The following is an 18,225-nucleotide window of genomic DNA, read 5'->3' on the forward strand; positions in this document are numbered from 1 at the left end:
TGTTTTGACTTACATACTACCTGGAAGCTTCTGAGGGGAAGAACAGAGACATTGTTGACATAGTAAAATAAAAACAGCAAAAGACTGATTGCACTTTATAGAGTAGATTAGCTGATTTATTGAGGCATGAACTTTTGATGACAAGAGTCCACTCTGTCAATTCTTGTCCTTTTGACTCAGTAAATCGGTTAGTCCATAAGGTGCCAGCATCCTTTTATTTGTTTTTGCTGCTATAGACTAACACAGCTACCTCTCTGATAATAAGATAAATATTCTCATCCACTATGTCAGGAAGGATCTGATAGCTCTGCAAACTTGAAGTCCTGACTCCAGTTACCAAGTTCCGCTTACTATTCCATTCCTACCTAAAGATACTCTACATTTTGCAAGGACCTCCAATTTAAGGATCCCCTGACTGCAGAACTGCAATGCATACACAGCGTCATAATGATATAATATGAAAAAAAGAAAGAAATTCCAATCAGAAAGATCTGATAAACTATCAACTGATTGTTTGGAAAGGGCAAACAAACACTACCTATATTATTCTTGATTTTTCAATACAAGTCTCCTAAGAACATGTCCACATTCAGCTCAGAAGAAAACACATTTGATGCTCCAAAATAAGATACACCTTTAAATATCCTTCAAAATCTAAAACCATGTCCAATGAAAAATTTTCAGTAAACAGAAAAAATATGTATAAAATTCTTTAAAATTACCTTTCCAATATCTTTAAATGTCATTTAAAAAGACAATCTTCATGGTCTCAGATTCTCAAAAATCCATTTTGCTGTATATAATTTATTAGGTTAGCCTTTAGAAATCAGTTTTTGCATTGCTACAAAGTTCTGATTTATCTGTCAGAACAGGTGAAAAACTTGCTTATGACTTTCTGAGGGCAAGGTGACTTTTATACATTTATAGGGAAAAAAATGCAATGTCAGTGATACTTTAAATGAAGCTATTTCCATTACCATATGGGATTTCATGATGAGCCCATGACTCCAAGCTTGTCTTGGAATTCCACAAATGACAGTGATAAATTGATATAGCCACAAAATATTCATTGTTTAAATGTCCTTATCTCACCATAAACACTTGGAATTTCTGCAGAACGTAGTCATTTGCAGTCTGAGCTTTAAATAACACAGGCCTTTTCTTTCTAAAAAAATATGTGTGTACAAAAATAACATTTTGATGAGTGCTATTATAGTATGAAGCCTGTGGCATTTACATAAAAAGATCTTGCTGACTGTAAACAGTTCTGCAAGAAGAGAACTAACATTCTGAACAGAATATCTATATAATGTCTGTCCTAAGTGTAAGGCTGGCAAATTCTGTTCAGTTATATTCTCTCACATAATGAAACATTTCCTCTTCCTTTCTTAAAATCTTCACTTCCTGAAAAAGGATCTAAAAATGAAAATGATCCATTCTGTTTTATTATGGATATCTGCATTCATCTATCCATATTTGAATGATTTTCACAATAAACAAATCAGCGCATCATATCAGCAATAAGTATACTTAATTTATAATCTTCATTGCATCTTACTTCCCTTTCTTCCCACTATTATGTTTCATGAGGAAATTTCTCATGAATTTGATCAAACTATTAGATACCTGTTGTACCAAATCTTTTGGGGTAATTTTGTAATTGCCCATATAAGAAAACAGGCAAAAATGCATATAAGTTACAACACTTTCAAAGCAAATTTATACACATATGCTTTCAAAATTATCCCACTAAAATTATCTGCACACAATTATACCTGCTAAAATGTTTGCAGACATTTTTTGAGAAATTTTAAGTGTATAGTTTTGAAAATCCAAAGTATGCATGCATGTAAGTTCAAACCTCTTCCTAACTGCTAGCAGGAATAGCTCTGCTCAGGCTGAGAAAACTTACGTGCATGCAGGACATAAGCATAGAAGTTTATCCACATGCAAGGAAGGCAACTTTATAACAGCCCATTTCTGCAGTTAAAGCACCGTTTTACCTGTGGAAATGCTTTTGAAAAGTTCTCTCTATGTTCAATAACACTTTTGAATGTTTCATTATTCCTAAATATGTGGTTTGAAAAAGCAATTACTTTACTTACATTTCACATAAAACAATAGAACAGCAGAACGTAACTGTTCAGTTTTGTTGACCTCCTGTAGAAGATGTGAAAGTGTCCTTTTTGATACTTTGGAATTTTCATTTGGTGCACATACTTTGAGACAGGCCAACAAGGGCTGGACTATAACCCTACAAAAATGCATGTGTGCTACAGGCTTGTAGCCTCGTGCAGAAATCCCCTCATGCAGGGGATGTGTGTACTGCATGCGTGAATTTCTGTAGGGAACGTAACAATAAACATTATTGTGAAAAATGGTGTAAATAAGCAAGATGTATTACAAATCATGCCTCAGAAGCCTGTGTGGTGGTTCACCATTAGGCAAGAAGCAGCAGCAGCAGCAGCAGTAGTTCTGTTTTCTAGACACTTCTACAACTTAAAAAATTGCTTTACCTGTGATGCTTCTTCTTTTATGATAACCCAATTCCAATAGTATTTTACTGCTAACTTGCAAAGCTTTTCCCATGTTGTAAATACTTTGCTGCATGCATCTTAAAGGCTCATTTTTGGGAACGTTTCATATAGCTTTATATGCAATTTTAAATTCAGCTGAGGAAGAAACAGTATGACTGTCTATTGATGGAATTTATTGAGATTTATTGATTTATTTTATTTATTTAAAAACTTTTCTATACCGTCATTAAGTTAGGTACCATCATAACGGTTTACAATAAGGCACAAATATTAATATTGGAAAGAGAAAATAAATTCTAGTGCTAAACAAGTGCCAAGACTTTACGGTAACATAGCTCATAAAAATATACATAATTGGAAGTGTTATATCATGTCCATTCTTTATTGTAACAGATTTTAAAATCTAGAGCTTATACAGACTTAAAAACAAAAGTAGAATATATACCCGTGTGCGCTTGTGCATACAAGTATTTACATGTATCACTCACCACCGCATAAACTTTGTATAAAAGGTACTGACCAGATTTTGAAAAGGACTTCCTGGAGACAACTTCTTGCTGCTTCATAGATCTGTATACTAGCTTATGTTTTAGTTGTTTTTTATTATAATGATGTATTTTATGTGATGTTAGTATAATTTTATGATTGTTACTTTGTAATCGGCAAGAAGTGGAATATAAAAGATTTTAAATAAATAAATAAAATAAGCTTAGCATGGGAACCAAGTAAGATCAAAGCTCAGGTGCACTTCATTTCCTAATCAATCTCCTGGGAACAACATTAGCATTACAGTAACAACTAGAGAAGATGCCACTTCCTCTAATAACTTTTGTCTTGTTTAAATTCTCTTAACTGCGGTTTTCTACCAGATGCATCCAGTTAACTCTATGCTTCAAAATTCATCCCAAATTTATATTCATGGGATGAATTTTAAAATCCTGGAGAGCGCCAACGCTGAGAGATATGCGCAGAAGTCGGCCGGCGTGCAATGCGCAGATTTTAAAAGGCACCCGCGTACGCACATATCTCCTAATATGCACACAAAAATTTTTGTATGAAAAAGGGGTGGGGCGTGGGCATGGTCTGGGAAAGGCACGGGCGTTCCAGGATTTATGAATGAATCCAGCGTGTAAATACTTGTATGCACAAGCGCACACCGGGATCCTCTACCATGTAACTTTACTTCTGCTATGGATAGCGTGCAAGTCCTAAAACAAAATAATATTGGATTAGTCAGTAGGGTTATAAGGGTACAAGGTAAAAGGGAGGCTAATTAACTGGGGGGGGGGAGGCGTTAGGAATTCCTATCCTTTATCTGAGCAAACTGGGAAAGAACTGGGAAACTGGTATTTGCATCAGCGTGCATATACTAAAATTCCCCCACTTACGCGACAGAGGCACCATTTGCGCACACTTGCATGCATCCATATAAAATTGTGCACATATGTATACGCGTATAGTCTATTTTATACCATGCGTGCATATACGTGTGTTTATTACATGGCCATGTCCTTTGGCACGAGCCAGCATATGCGCATAAATGTGCATTCCACGCAGCTGTTTCAAAGTTACCATCCTTCTACATGTATTTACCATTCTAGAACAAATGCTCTATAATACATCTATTCAAAAGGAGTCCTATTAGCCCTCAAATTATAAGCCAAAAGTAAACAAATATGAAGCCAAATCACCAAAGAATCAAATATGATCTGGAATCACTTTATTTTGCTGTCACTTGGCTGTGGAGATATTTATGCAAACTTTAACCCTAAATTTATATAATCTACTCTCAGAGCTAAAAGATTTTGGGAATTCAATGCACAGATCTCTTGCCTAATGTTGAAGACGCTTAAAGGGAGGGAGTACTGACTCTTACTAAAAATTAGCTGGATGACTCCAGTTAAAACATGGATTTCCCATTTTCTGACAGAATATCAGTAGTACAAAAAAGAGAATCCAAACAAAGATGAAGAGGGAAAAATCTATTGATCTTGTCTGACATCCTCAGTGCTCCACATTTTTATTTAATCTTTAAGTGGACTATCATGCTATTATAGTGGTGCAAACTGTTACACAACTGATAACATGGTTTACTTTTTCTACATTTGTATTCACTGGGCAAAAGAAACACAATATGAATGAGACAATCATAGGACTCAATTTACCAAGCATGGGAGACAACCTTTAGTAAATAGGCCCACAATTGGCATCGTCTTCTGCAGTTTTATAATAATTTTGAATTCTAAGGCATGATGTAAGCTTTCCTATTTTATTAACATAAATGGATGGGCCAGTACCAGTTGGCCCATCCATACTCACCATCTTGCTACAAAAACAATGACAACATTTTGGGGTAAATAAGGCCACAGCTTTATTGTGTAAAATATATCCCTAGCTGTAACAAGGAACACCTGTCCCATGCCTACCTCGAAGCCTGGGTGGCGTTCCCACACATCTCAGCAGGGCCTAGCTATGACCCACCTGGACCGCAGACACCACCGCATTAATTGAGTCCTTCCTCTGCCATGATCAAGCAGGAAAGGATCCTTGGGAAATAACCACCAGGGGCCATCAACCGGCCCCCATATCCAATGTGCAGTCACCAGCACACCAGCAGCATCCTCCAACCCCAAAATCACAGGATTAATTTCCTACTTAAGCAGTACCCCATAGAAACCAGCAAATGTGCTTGGTTCTCCTGTCCCCAAAATGTGATCCAACACCAGATTCAAAATTCAGCAGACAACTCCCATTAAAAAAACAAAGGGAGGGAAGAAGGGCTGTCTTGTGCCTGATGAACTGAGCGAAGAGAACATTTCCAGTGAGCCATCTGCTTTTAAAGTCAAATGACCCCCCTCCCCAGGTCTCTCAGCCAACCAGCAGTCTTCACTCATTTTGACCATATCCCAATCCCACAGGAGGCATGTACAACTCTTCCGTTATTTCTCGTCGCCTGTACCCTGCTCTCCAGTTGTGGATGAGGGGTGAATGGGCCGGGTTCAACACCATGTTAGTTGGGTGTGGCCACCAAGACTGGACTCAATGGCCTCCCAATTCTTTTCTTTCTTATCTGAAAAGCAATATTTAAATAGAAGTAATTTAAGAATCCAGTAAGCTGTGATTAAATTTGTCCCCATTCTGAATAGAGGAATTTATTTGAAAAAAGATGGCTATACTAAGTTACATGTCAACAACTAGAGTATCTCTGTCTCCTATATCTATAGCATGGCTATGATGGACTATCATTTAGAACAGAGGTTCTCATAATAAACATTTTTTTTTTTAAAGCCTCCAAGTGTAGCCACCAAAACTTGACAATTTTACCTCAAATACCCAGGGGAAATTTTCAAATTGTTCACATTGGGATAAAGGCAGCACATTGAAACTTGCTGTAGGTACAAAGTTTGTACATTACCTCCAACTGCTTTTTCTGAGGCTAGAATGTTGCTGGAAAAGTACATACGAAGATTTAGAAATGCCATCTACACACTTTCCCTTCACCAACTTAAACTTGCCCCCAGAAATGCCTCCTCTCAATGTAGGTGCTTTTTGGAATGTACCAACATTTAGCAGCATTGGGGGGGGAACGACGACACAATTTTCAGACAGCTAATTAGCATGGGTAAAACACTTTGAAAACTGGCTACACCTGACGCCTTCATCCATGGTGGCTGCATTTGAAAACACTAACCACGTCCTATGTGGCAGGCATTCATAAAAAATATTACTATTCATGAAGAATATAAAACAGGAGAATCTGATCAAAATTGGACAACTCTGTTTTCTAGGAATCAACTGTGATTTCAGCAACTTGAATAATATATTCTGATAGAAATAAGGCTTTACACATAAGCTGACAAAAGCATCTTACTATCCGATGTCTCAAATTAAGTTAATTAGCCAGTAAAATATTTTTACCAAAGGAAACTTCCAGTACACAACTGCAGACAGTAGTGCAATTATTGAATCAAACCATTGAATTATTCACCTATTTCTTCATTTTAGCAGAAGAAATATGAAAATTAATAATTTTATAATAAAGAACACCACTATAATTGCAATGTTCATTCATTCATTTCAAATCAAGCACAGATAATTGCGTGCTTTGGTGGAGATACCCTAGAGGGCTGCGACAAGATATGAGGTATGGGATCTATACTGCAGTCAGAACGTGATGGCGATCTGCTTTTATGTTCCTGATGGCTCTGGACCTTTCGGGAATCACTTTTGTCATGGGAGACATTGGGACTCCGAGATCTCCTATCTTTGATGACGATGAATGTTTTCCCTGAGTCGAAGAGGCACCATGCGTCGGATGGTGTGTCTGCACTGATGCGTCGTGCTTCGTAGGGTGCGACGCTATCTGGGTCGAAAGTGCACACTTTGGTTTCTGTCCTGAGGCTTGCACCGATGGCTTGAGACCATAGCAGCACGCTTTTCATCCGATGCCTTTTTCAGCATTTGCGTGGAAGAATCCTGGCACTTAGAAGAGGACGCACTTACTTCTTTCCTTGTGCTGGTCTTCTGGCAGCGCAGATGGTACCATTACATTGGGATCGCACGGAACCTGAGTTGATGGTTCAGATTTTATCTTTTTCAGTGCCGGTTCGACCTCAAGCCCAGGATGCTTCTTTGTTTTTGGTTCAACCGTTGAAGATCTTCTGGCCAAATCATGGGATCTGAATTTTGGGCCCAGGGACAACTGAACTGAAAATCCTGGGGTGGGCGCATGGTCCTGGAGGCTGGCAATCTTTGCGGCCCTCTGCTTCTGAGCCCTGGGTGACATACCTGCTTGTTTGTGGTTTGGGCCGAGGCAAATATAGCAATAATTATGATTGTGTCAATATTTGAATTCTGGTTTTTTTGAGGTCATGTAGCACTGAAAAGTGCTGTTTTGGGAATCGCTAGCACGAAGTTGTGAGAGAAAAAATTTTTGAAGAGAGAGAGATGGAGAGAAAAACATTTCTGCATAAGCATGGAAAAAAACAAACTGAAGAGAGTGATGATGCACTGCGCGTGGGAAGTGCCTCGCAGGCGTAGCACAGCAAGGTTTTTTAGTCTTGGAGAAGAAATGTCCACGAGAGTGCGCCATCGGTGCCGTCACCCCAAATAGCATGGCTAATTCAGCCTGTTTATCGATGGAAAAGAGTGAATATCGCTGCTTATCTGGTTAACTGGATAAATTGCACCTCCCTGATCTGCCCACTGCCCGCCCACTTTTTATGTGGCTAAAAGGTAGCTGGATAAGTGATTTATCCAGATATCTAGCAGCCACTGGTATATATAGCTATATATCTATAGATATAAATATATAGCTGTATATATATATATATATATATATATATATATATATATGTCGCTCAGTAGGTCTTTTACACACCATTGCAAGTCTTCTCTGAGGATTGGGAAATTATATGCCCACTCTATAAATGTCCTCTTATTATGAATACATATATCTGCTTAAGCAAAAATGGGACAGCTTGGGTGGCGAAGCCTACACTTAGTGTATGAGCATTTACTTGTTATTTATTTTGTTTTAACTTGAGGGAGTGTATGTTCCTGAAAGCTAGCCAAGAAATGTATTGCTAGTCCAATACAAAGGATTCACCTTAAATAATTTTTTATTGACCTTTATTTCCATTTGTTATTAGGGATGTAAATTTGTTTCCTCCAATTTGGCAGTATGCGCGTACCTCACCAACTTTATAGTACATGCACAGACAGTATGCATTATTTTAGGGTGTTTTGCTTGCTGAATATTGTTGTGCTCAGAGAGAAAGTTAAATGAGGCAGTATTGTTTAGAAGGGAAGTCTTAATAGCAAGCAGAAAAGATGTAAATATTATGATGAAATACTTATATAGATGTGTGTGCCTTTCTTATGGGGCCCCTTTCCTTTGCATAGCTCTTGCAGCCACTGCTTGTACGGTAACAGAAACTGAGGAACTAACAAAGCCAAGACATGTGGTTCCAGGGTCCCTCTGTCCTTCCAGATTTGGGGAGTTGGCTGGCTCTGTTTTAACAAACAATGAAGAAAAGACTACGCATGTGCCATTAAAAGATCTTATAAAAGAAAGCCAGACAAGAAGGAAAGCAGAACAGATAGAAGAGACCACAAAAAGATCTGTCTGTAGTGCTGAAGTCCTCTTTTACCAGGAAAGTTGACTCCCTACACTCAGCGGGACTACCGAATTGCCGTACTTGCTTGAAGGGGGCCAAGCAGGAGACCAGAACTCATCTGCTTGCAAAGCAACCACCAAAGACATCTCCTTGTAAAATAGTTTTTTCTCTTTCTCTCTCTTTTTGTGTCATTCTCATAAATGGCCATGTATAATCAGAATATTGCTTTTTATTATAGCCATCACTTTTACTACAATATATACATATATAATATTGTGTGTGTCTCTTATTTCCACTGAGCAGCAGGCAGCACCAAAAGGGTAAAGGTAAAAATATTTTATTACACTCCCCAAAGACTTTTTTCTCAAGTAAACCAGAGGCAGACTTCTTCCTCCCAAATCTGCTAATCCAGCAATTAACCTTAATTTTTCTTACAATGAAATTCTTGGCAGAAGAACAATGTAAAGTGTCATGTGTAAAAAACCTAATAGGTGTCCACCTTAATGCCTCGCCCTTTTCCTATGATGACACCCTCAAATTATAGGGCACAGTTTCAAAAGGTCTAAATCAATGAAGACATATTACACCAGACCTTGATATTAGAAAAGCTGCCCAGATGTAGAATTCATCACATTCATCCCAAACTTTACACTGGATTCTTACATTTTTGCATCAGTATTGTTGGTATTTTCTCTTCTCACTATCACTGTTGTATTATACCAGTAATACAAATTTGTCCAAGGATAGGGAAATACTCTGAAGTGTAGGAAGTGCATAATTTAGATGTGTAGTAGTAGACTAACAAATTGATTTTAAAAGGCCCGTGCGCGCAAATATCGGGGTGTTATGCGATTGGCAGGGCTTGCGCACCCGAGCGCATTTTAGAAAGAGCCTGGCCAAGCGCGCAACTCCCGATACGCACAGAAGTGCCAGGCCTGAAAAAAGGGGCAGGCTGGGGGCGGGCCGGAACAGCGCCATTAGGCGCTGTCCCGGCAAAATGTGCGCCGGCAGCTAGCTGGTGCGCGGAGTTTATTTGTGCTCCAGAAGAGGAATAAGTATAAAAAAAAGATTGGGGATAGTTAGGGTAGGTTTAGGGGTCGGGGAAGAGGGAAGAGGGAGGAAGGATAGGGTTAGGGAAGTTCCCTCCCAGTCTGCTTCTTTTATGGTAGCAGACTGGGAGGGAACTGGGCAAAGGCCTGATTGCATCACCGCGCAATTCTTTTAAAATCCTTCCCCCCCCCCCCCGCGCACAGAGAAGGCCACCCGCACATGTGCATGCCATGTGCGCAGGAATCGCATTTTATAACATGCGCATGCCGGGAACCACAAGCACATGGATGCGCAGGCCTTTTAAAATCTACCCCAATGTGTGTTCAGCTCAGGTGAACTGTGTGGAAGTTGTAATGGATACAGGGTGTGTGAGCCCTTAGAGCTGCGGCATAGTTAATGCAACCCCGAGGGTGAGCCCCCAAGGCCTACACTGGCAAATGCGCCCTGTGATGGGACAATCTGGAACTTCGTTTTTACCAGCTGTCTTCTCTGCAGGTTAAGCCCTTGGATTCAGGCAGCTTGCAAGACTCAGGTGAGTCCCTAGGACAGAGGTGGTAGTTACAGAGACACACGAGAGGCAAGGTAGACAGCAGGCTTACGGAAGTCAGAAGAGAGCCAAGGTCGAAGCAGGCAGTAAGCGCGAGTAGTCAGGTCCAGGAAGAGGTAAGATCCAGGCAGCAAGCAATCGTAATCAGGTCCAGGCTAGAGGTCAGCTCCAGGGGGCAGGCAATCACAGTCAGATCCAGGCAGGAGGTCAAGATCTGGAGTCACGAGCCAAGGGAGATATGGACACACAGGAGACACTGACAACAAGAAGGCTAGCTGGACAGGCTGGACTGGAGGACAAGACTGGACGAAGCTGGAACTGGAAGACAAGGCAAAGCAGGACTGGAAGGCGAGGAAAGACTGCGTTGGAAGGCAAGACAAGGCTGGACGAGGCTGGGCTGGAAGGCGAGGCAAGGCTGGACTGGAAGGTGAGGTAAAGCTGAATGAGGCTGGGCTGGAAGATGAGAAAAGGCAAGGCTGGATGAAAAGATAAGGCACAGGAATACTGGCAACACATACTGCAAGAAATGCAGGAAACCCATTACTGAGGTGAGTTGAGGGAGTCCAGCGAGCCCTTATATAGGGCTAAGATTGCTGACATCATCCATGGGTGCTGTGGCCTTTTCCTGCCATGGGCCCTTTAAAGGAGATGATGATGCACACAAGCCTATGGGTTTGGCTGGAGGCAGTGATCATGGCGGTGTTTGCCGCATGTGCAAGGCTCAGCGGGTCCCACTGCGGGAGTGAGACCCAGTTGCTGTGGCGATGGGGGTGAGTGTGGCGGTCTGCGGAGACGTCCCGCAGGCTGCCAAACATAACAGTAATAGAGAGTAAATTTGACAATTTGGAGAGAAAGGGGAGCAGAACTGGAAAGTACAGCAAGAGAGGGATGGAATTCAGTTTCCATTTGTGATAGTAAAGAGTGGACTGGACAATACAGATAGAGAGAATGGAACTGGGGAGTGGGGTGGAGCTGGAGAGAGGAGCAAAGCTTAATTTCCATACAGAGAGCTGAAAAGTATAGGGAGGGAGGGAGAAAGACAGAGTTCAATTTGCTTACTGACGATGCAGGCGCAAGGCAACTTTCCTCTTTATTATAGTTAGATGGTCTCTTGATCGAAATAAAGCTTTTTCTGAATTTCATATTACATTCACTTTTTAAGTGAGGAAAACTGTCCATACCTGAGGACAAATCCACTGAAATCATGATTTGCTGGGGCTCAGCTAGGAAAAGGAATCTAGAATTTTGAGACATTTTTATATATTTTAAAGATACTCAAGGCTTTTGCATTTACAATTTGTGCTGTTCTCTTTTTAGTTTTTTTTTTTAATACTTATATATAGCTTATTAGCTTTTTTTCTGAGTACTGCACTTCAGTATGCACTTTATTGTGCTCCTTATATAGCATTTTCTTTTTTTTTTTTTTCTTTAAATATTTTTACTAAGGGAGAGATGTGACTAAGAAAGGTTAGTGCAATGAACTACAAGTCAGGAAAAATCCTGGGATATGAGTTGGAGGTTCCTCATTGCACTTAAGTTTCTTTGTGACTTTGGGCTAGTCTATTTATGATGTCTCAGCTTACCCAATATGAATTGTGTAATGAAACACTGTTTCTGCCTTGTATCCCTTTAGGTTTTGTGCAGTTCAAGCACTAGAAAAGTGTTGCCTATTTGCCCTAAGATATATGCGGTCTTCTTCAGTATTAAATTTAACATCTATTGATATTAAGGATGTGCATGGCCAAAATATTTGTTTCTGTTTTTGTTTTTCATTTTTGAGTCATTTGATTTTTTTTCGTTTTCATTTATTTTCAGCAAAGTATTTCAAACAGCACACGTTATTTGCAATATTTTGCAGAAAACAAATGAAAATGAAAATTTTTGGGTTTTTTTTGGGGGGGGCAAACTGATCTTGTTTGATATGAAATGAAAATGGGCTCATTTGTCCCATTTTCCATTTTTGTTTCAAATGAATGCACATCCCTAATAGATATTTTATTTACAGTTGAGTTACATATTCCCTTTCTGTACTGTTTCAATTACACTGTAATGATTCTGTCCTATTTTTTATTTATTTTGTTGTTTTTAATTTAATGTACTTTTTATGGTTAATTTATTTTATAAATTAAGGCTTAAAAGAAAAGCAAAAAATAAGTTTCACCTCTGCAACAGACCAGACTATAAAAAAAGTTGCAAACGATTATTGCAGCCAGAAGACATGATTGTATAGTTAATTGCTGAGCATCAATCTTGTGCTTAACATCATATATACAGTGGGGATAGAATACCCTGCCCAAGAATCATCCAGAACAATTAAGCTGGCCCCATAATTAGGGTCAGAGAAGCATCGAAACAAAAAAATGAATTAAACTTTCATTAAAGCAGAGATCCTCTCTGTTCCCAATTGTTCTAAATAATATACTGAATATGATATGGTATTCAACCTTGAAGGTCGGTATAGAAAAATGTTAAATAAATAAAATAAATAAATAAATATAATGTGATCAGACTAATACAGAAGAAATACTAAATACTAAGTGCATACTAAAAGTTTGAACCAGGCATCACCATGCGTTGGTGCTGATTCAAATGATATTCCAAAGTTTAAGGTTCTAGAATTCTCATTCAGCCCATGTGATATTGATTTTCGATTTAATTACTTGCTTTTCCAAACCCAAGCTCAAAGAAAGTTACAATTCAGGTACAGTATTTCCCTACCTCAGAAAGCTTACAATCTAAATCTGTACCTGATATAATGGAGGGTTAAGTGACTTGTCCAAGGTCTGAAGAGAGTCATTGAGAGAAATATCCTCCACATAGTTCTATAACATTTTTGTTTAAATTTCATTACTTACTCTATTCTGATCTCATTTTAGAAGTAAAAACATTAACTTTACACCTATTAAAGGCACAGTTTTGCAATATTCTCGACCAGTATAAAACCTACTTTGGGGCTATTAGGAAATGCTCAACCAGGTCTATTATGCTAAAAAACTTTATAATGAATCCTAATTCTGATGCTAAACATTCTAAGAGGCCTCTAACACATAAGGTAAACCTCAATCCTGAATGTAAATAACTGACAATCAGATTAAAATATGCATATACATATAAAAACTATGAAAACTGGGTAACAAAAGAGCTTGCTATTTGACATTAAAAAATTGCTATAAGCACAATTTTACTTTCTGAACCTAACCCTGCTTTAAATAAGCAAAATTGTAATTACTTTAAGTCACCAGTGAAAATTACTACGGGGTAGATGTTGAGAGGCCACCCAGCTAAGTAACTCAGGCCTATATTTTCTAAAACACTGCGGCGGCGTAAATCGCACAATGCAGGGGGCGGGTCTGTGAAAGCCGGCAGCGATCACACCCAATAGCGCCATCATAAAAGGTGGTGCTATTGGGCGCGAAATGGGCAGCGAAAAGGCTCCTTACCTTTTCGCTGCCCATCCGCCCCGACTCCTCCTCTTCCGGGCCAGACGCTGCCCCAACTCCGCCCCTTTTTAGCTATCGTACGCGAAAATGTCCCTTTTCGGGTGCGCTAGCTTTAAAAAATGACCCCCTCAGCTGGATAAGACTTATCGAGCTAAGTTACAAGGACAGTCAGTGGCATGGCTATACTGCTGAATATCTACATACAAACATAACTTAGCCGGATAAGTGTTATGAGGCTAAGTCTAGACATGCTCAATAGTGTTATGCAGCTAAGAACCAATATCACGACTTAGGGTCTCATTTTCTAAAGTATCGCAGGCCTGCGATACTTTAGGTAATGAGGTGCGGGGTGTGGTCCTGCGCTAGCCGGCAGCGATCGCACCACCGCGGTGCGATCGCTGCCGGTTTCGCACCCAATAGTGCCACCATAGAAGGTGTAGCTATTGGGCGCGAAATAGGACACGAAAAGGCCCTTACCTTTTCGTCGTCCGCGGCATCTTCGCGGAGTCGGCCCCGGTGACGTCCTGACTCCTCCTCTTCCGGGGCCGACTCTGCCCCCCATCTTGGTATCGCACGCGATAAGGGACTTTTCACGTGCGAAACGTCCCTTATCGCGTGCGATCCGTCTGGTAAATGACCCCCTTAGTCAGATAGGTTATCTGGTTAATTAGTGCCACCCTAATCCATCTGCTCGCCTTTTATCTAGCTAACCAGATAGCCAGATAAGTGACTTACCCGGCTATCTAGTGGCCACTGAACTCGAGTGGATATTCAGCGGCTGCTAAATAGCCAGATAAGTCCTACTTTCATGCAGTATTTACATTCGGGATTGAGGTTTACTTTATGTGTTAAAGGCCTCTTAGAATACTTAGCATCAGAATTGGGCTGCATTATAAATTTTTTTTTAGCATATAGACCTGATTGAGCATTTCCTAATAGCCACAAAGTAGGTTTTATACTGGGCAAGAATATTGCAAAACTGTACCTTTAATAGGTATAAAGTTGAATATTGACCCCAGAATAATTTACTGCTCTGCAGTATTAATTTTTTTTAATCATCATTAGGACATTCTATTATTATTCTGCTTAGACAGGTGAATTTTCAAAGGAGTTACGCAAGTACATTTAATATACTATCGTAGCAATTTTCAAGTGCACTTAACGTGGGTAAAACCTTATTAACAATTCAATATTGTAGCAATTTTCAAAAGCCCATTTACATAGGCTAAAGGCATTTACACATGTAAAACCCAGTTTTAAGCCTTTAAATGCTTTTGAAAATCAGACCCATTGATATTATTTCAATAAAACTGGCTAATTAATACAAACTAACCTAAAACTGTAGAACTCATTCAAATAAAAATAATGATCAGTAATTTTGTCCAACCTTACAGGCTAAAATAAATCCAACTGGATAATCAGATCATCTGGTCACAAACTACCCAAATAAGTAACTTTACCATTTAGAATGATTTATTTAAAGAACTTAATTTTCCACACAAGTCATGACATTGTACCTTTCAATATTCAAACGATACCACAAGAAATCTTAAAACAGATAGGAAATAATACTGAATTTACAAGTTCCAAATGCAAGATTTGCAGGGCAGCACCAAGTCAGGAAGTACAATATTTTGAAAACATCCGAATGACAAAGATGCAACCAAAACAAAAACTACATGTACCCAAAACAGTGACTGGAATCTTTCCCTCAGTTAAAAGCAAAATCATATACATTACACAATATGGAAAAGTCTTTATAGTGATACAAGGAAATTTCTTTTGTGATTATACATGAGCATTGGGTTATTCAAACATTCTTACAATGAAAACAAGTTAGAGGATCTCTTCCCATTCACTAACTTAATGGATAATGTGAGCATTTTTCACTTCTAAAGTGCAGACAGATGGAAAAGCACTCAGTCTAAAATATTTCACAATCTCAAAACCCACAGCTTAATGTATTGTTCCTACTGTGAAAATGAAGTTGAATTTTCAGATCATGCTTAATAATGTTTTATTGCTGAGAATAGTACCTATCAAAATTTGGTACCATCTTCTTAAATCAATAATAATTTTATATGGACTGTGCTAATGAATTAAAGGTTATTGTAAGCAAAATTACAGTACAACCACCTTCTGCCTTTTAACTGCATTTAATATATATTAATACAGAATATGTGCTTGACACATAGATAATATAGTACATGATTGCTTTTAAAATCACAACATTGACAACAGTTATATACTGACCTTTAATCAAGTCAAACCATAAAGTTCACCAAGCTAAGCACAAAACTAATATCAAAACCATCTTTAAAAAAGTAAGCAAATAAAAGCTTAATAAAATTATCTTTCTAACTTCATAATAGAAAAGCTCCAGAAAAGCCATTCTGAAAGAAAAGGGAAAAAAGTTACTTACTGTAGATTCCCTCAGTGTTTAAATATTCCTGCATGTTCTGGAATCCACAGTTTTTGACTTGCAATCGACTCCACAGGGCAGGCATCTTCAGTTTTTAAGTATTTGTCAAATGAGCCAGCAATCATTCTCCACTCCAGATAGTCATTCAGCTTTGCATAAAGGGGTATCAGGGCCGACTCATCTTCATTATATTTTGCTGTTGTTTAAAATACATCTACAAAAGGTAAAAGAATCTCCTGTGACAAATTAATTATTTCAACTAACTACAAACAGCCACAGAGAACAATAAAATTACACCACTGCATTAATCAGAGGCTGAGAAGTTGAAGCTGCAGAAACATGTTTATCACCTGGTTTGGGTGTAGACTACATTGCCTATGTCACAATGCCGGAATACATAACTACTTTACTATATTATTTTAAATTTTGACCCACGTTGTGCCTGTGAAATTCTTTTTTTTTTGCTATTAATATATTTCTCACTATAAGGTGAATTTTTAAACTGGTGCGGGGCAGAATTTTGTAAAGGAATGGACTGGGAGGGAACTTCCTTATCCCCCTACCTACCCTGCTTCCCTTTTCCCCTCTCCAAAGCAACCTCTAAAACCCCTTTAACTACTTTTTTTTTTTCAAAACTTACCTGCTCTCCTGAGCAGTAGTAAGTTGCGTGGGGTGGCCGGCTGCCGGCGCGTGCTGTTCCAGCATGCCCATGGCCTGACCCCGCCCCACCCAGACACCTCCAGTTCTCCCGCGCGTACCAGGAGATAATGCACGTGGCTGCAGGTCTTTGAAAATGCCTGTGGTACGCACGCATGCAGTCCAGCCGCACGCATATCTTCCGGTATAGCTGCACATACAGGCCGATACAGTGGAGCGTTTCGACGCGCTTCCAACCCCCCGAAACTAATAGCGCCCGCAACATGCAAATGCATGTTGATGGCCCTATTAGTTATTCCCGTGTGATTCAGTAAGTAAAATGTGCAGCCAAGCCGCACATTTTACTTTCAGAAATTAGCACCTACCCAAAGGTAGCCGTTAATTTCTGCTGGCACCGGGAAAGTGCACAGAAAAGCAGTAAAAACTGCTTTTCTGTACACCCTCCGACTTAATATCATGGCGATATTAAGTCGGAGGTCCCAAAAGTTAAAAATAATTTAAAAAAATTTTTTAAATCGGCCCGCGGCTCAAAAACTGGATGCTCAATTTTGCCGGCGTCTGGTTTCCGAACCCGTGGCTGTCAGCAGGTTTGAGAACCGACACCGGCAAAATTGAGCGTCGGCTGTCAAACTCGCTGACAGCCGCTGCTCCTGTCAAATTATATTGTAGTTTAAAAAAATATTAATATGGCTGTACCACCAGCCTCCATCCAGAAAGTAAAAACAAGTTGTAGATGACATAATTTATCTGAGCTTGAAAATAAACTATGATTTTTTCTTGAAATTTTTGTGACTTCATTATTTGTATGTGTCACTAAAATAAAGCTTTATCAAGTGCAAGCAAACATACAGGTAAAGTTCATATCATTTCAAGTGGTGTTCTCAAAGCAGGTACCTCAAAGCAGAGAACACCACGTCAACTGATATGAACTTTGCCTGTATGTTTGCTTGCACTTGATAAAGCTTTACTGTGAAACACAGCTGTTGTTGGGGTTGGGATATACATTTTTCCCATGGCAAAAGACGATTATTTTGTCAGCACCATTTACAGTCATTCGAGTACTGGAATAAAATGAGTTGCTTTCATCCCTTTTTGTGGACAGTCAATTTTGTTTACTCATACCTTCCTTCACCCTGTTATAAAATTGTCCATCTAATATGCAGATAAATGTATACATATATCTGGACTAAGTGGAGGCATTCCCAAGGGTAGAGCTGATGAGTGGTTTGTTCTTATGTGTAAACTTTTGCATTTTCTAATATGTTCATAAAATTACTGTGCACATAATAGCAGGTGTAATTGTGTGCAGGTAGTTTTGGTGGGATAATTTTCAAAGCAAACTTGTGCGTGTAAGTTATGAGCATTTTTGCCATCTAATTTATGCAGGCTGTTAAAAAATTATTCCCTGAGAGGGTAATTTTCACAGCTGTTTCTGTGGGTAGAGCAATGCTTT

General features: G+C 39.1%; 1 protein-coding gene across 1 annotated transcript in view; it reads right to left on the minus strand.

The window, feature by feature from the left end:
• Window positions 1-18,225, minus strand: part of DENND2C (DENN domain containing 2C) — a 132,428-nt gene that overhangs the window by 81,639 nt on the left and 32,564 nt on the right. The window contains 1 exon segment of the mRNA XM_029573427.1: window positions 16,116-16,329. The gene's annotated coding sequence lies outside the window, so the exon portion shown is untranslated.

Source organism: Rhinatrema bivittatum, chromosome 12 (assembly GCF_901001135.1).
Source record: "Rhinatrema bivittatum chromosome 12, aRhiBiv1.1, whole genome shotgun sequence".
Taxonomy (NCBI): domain Eukaryota; kingdom Metazoa; phylum Chordata; class Amphibia; order Gymnophiona; family Rhinatrematidae; genus Rhinatrema; species Rhinatrema bivittatum.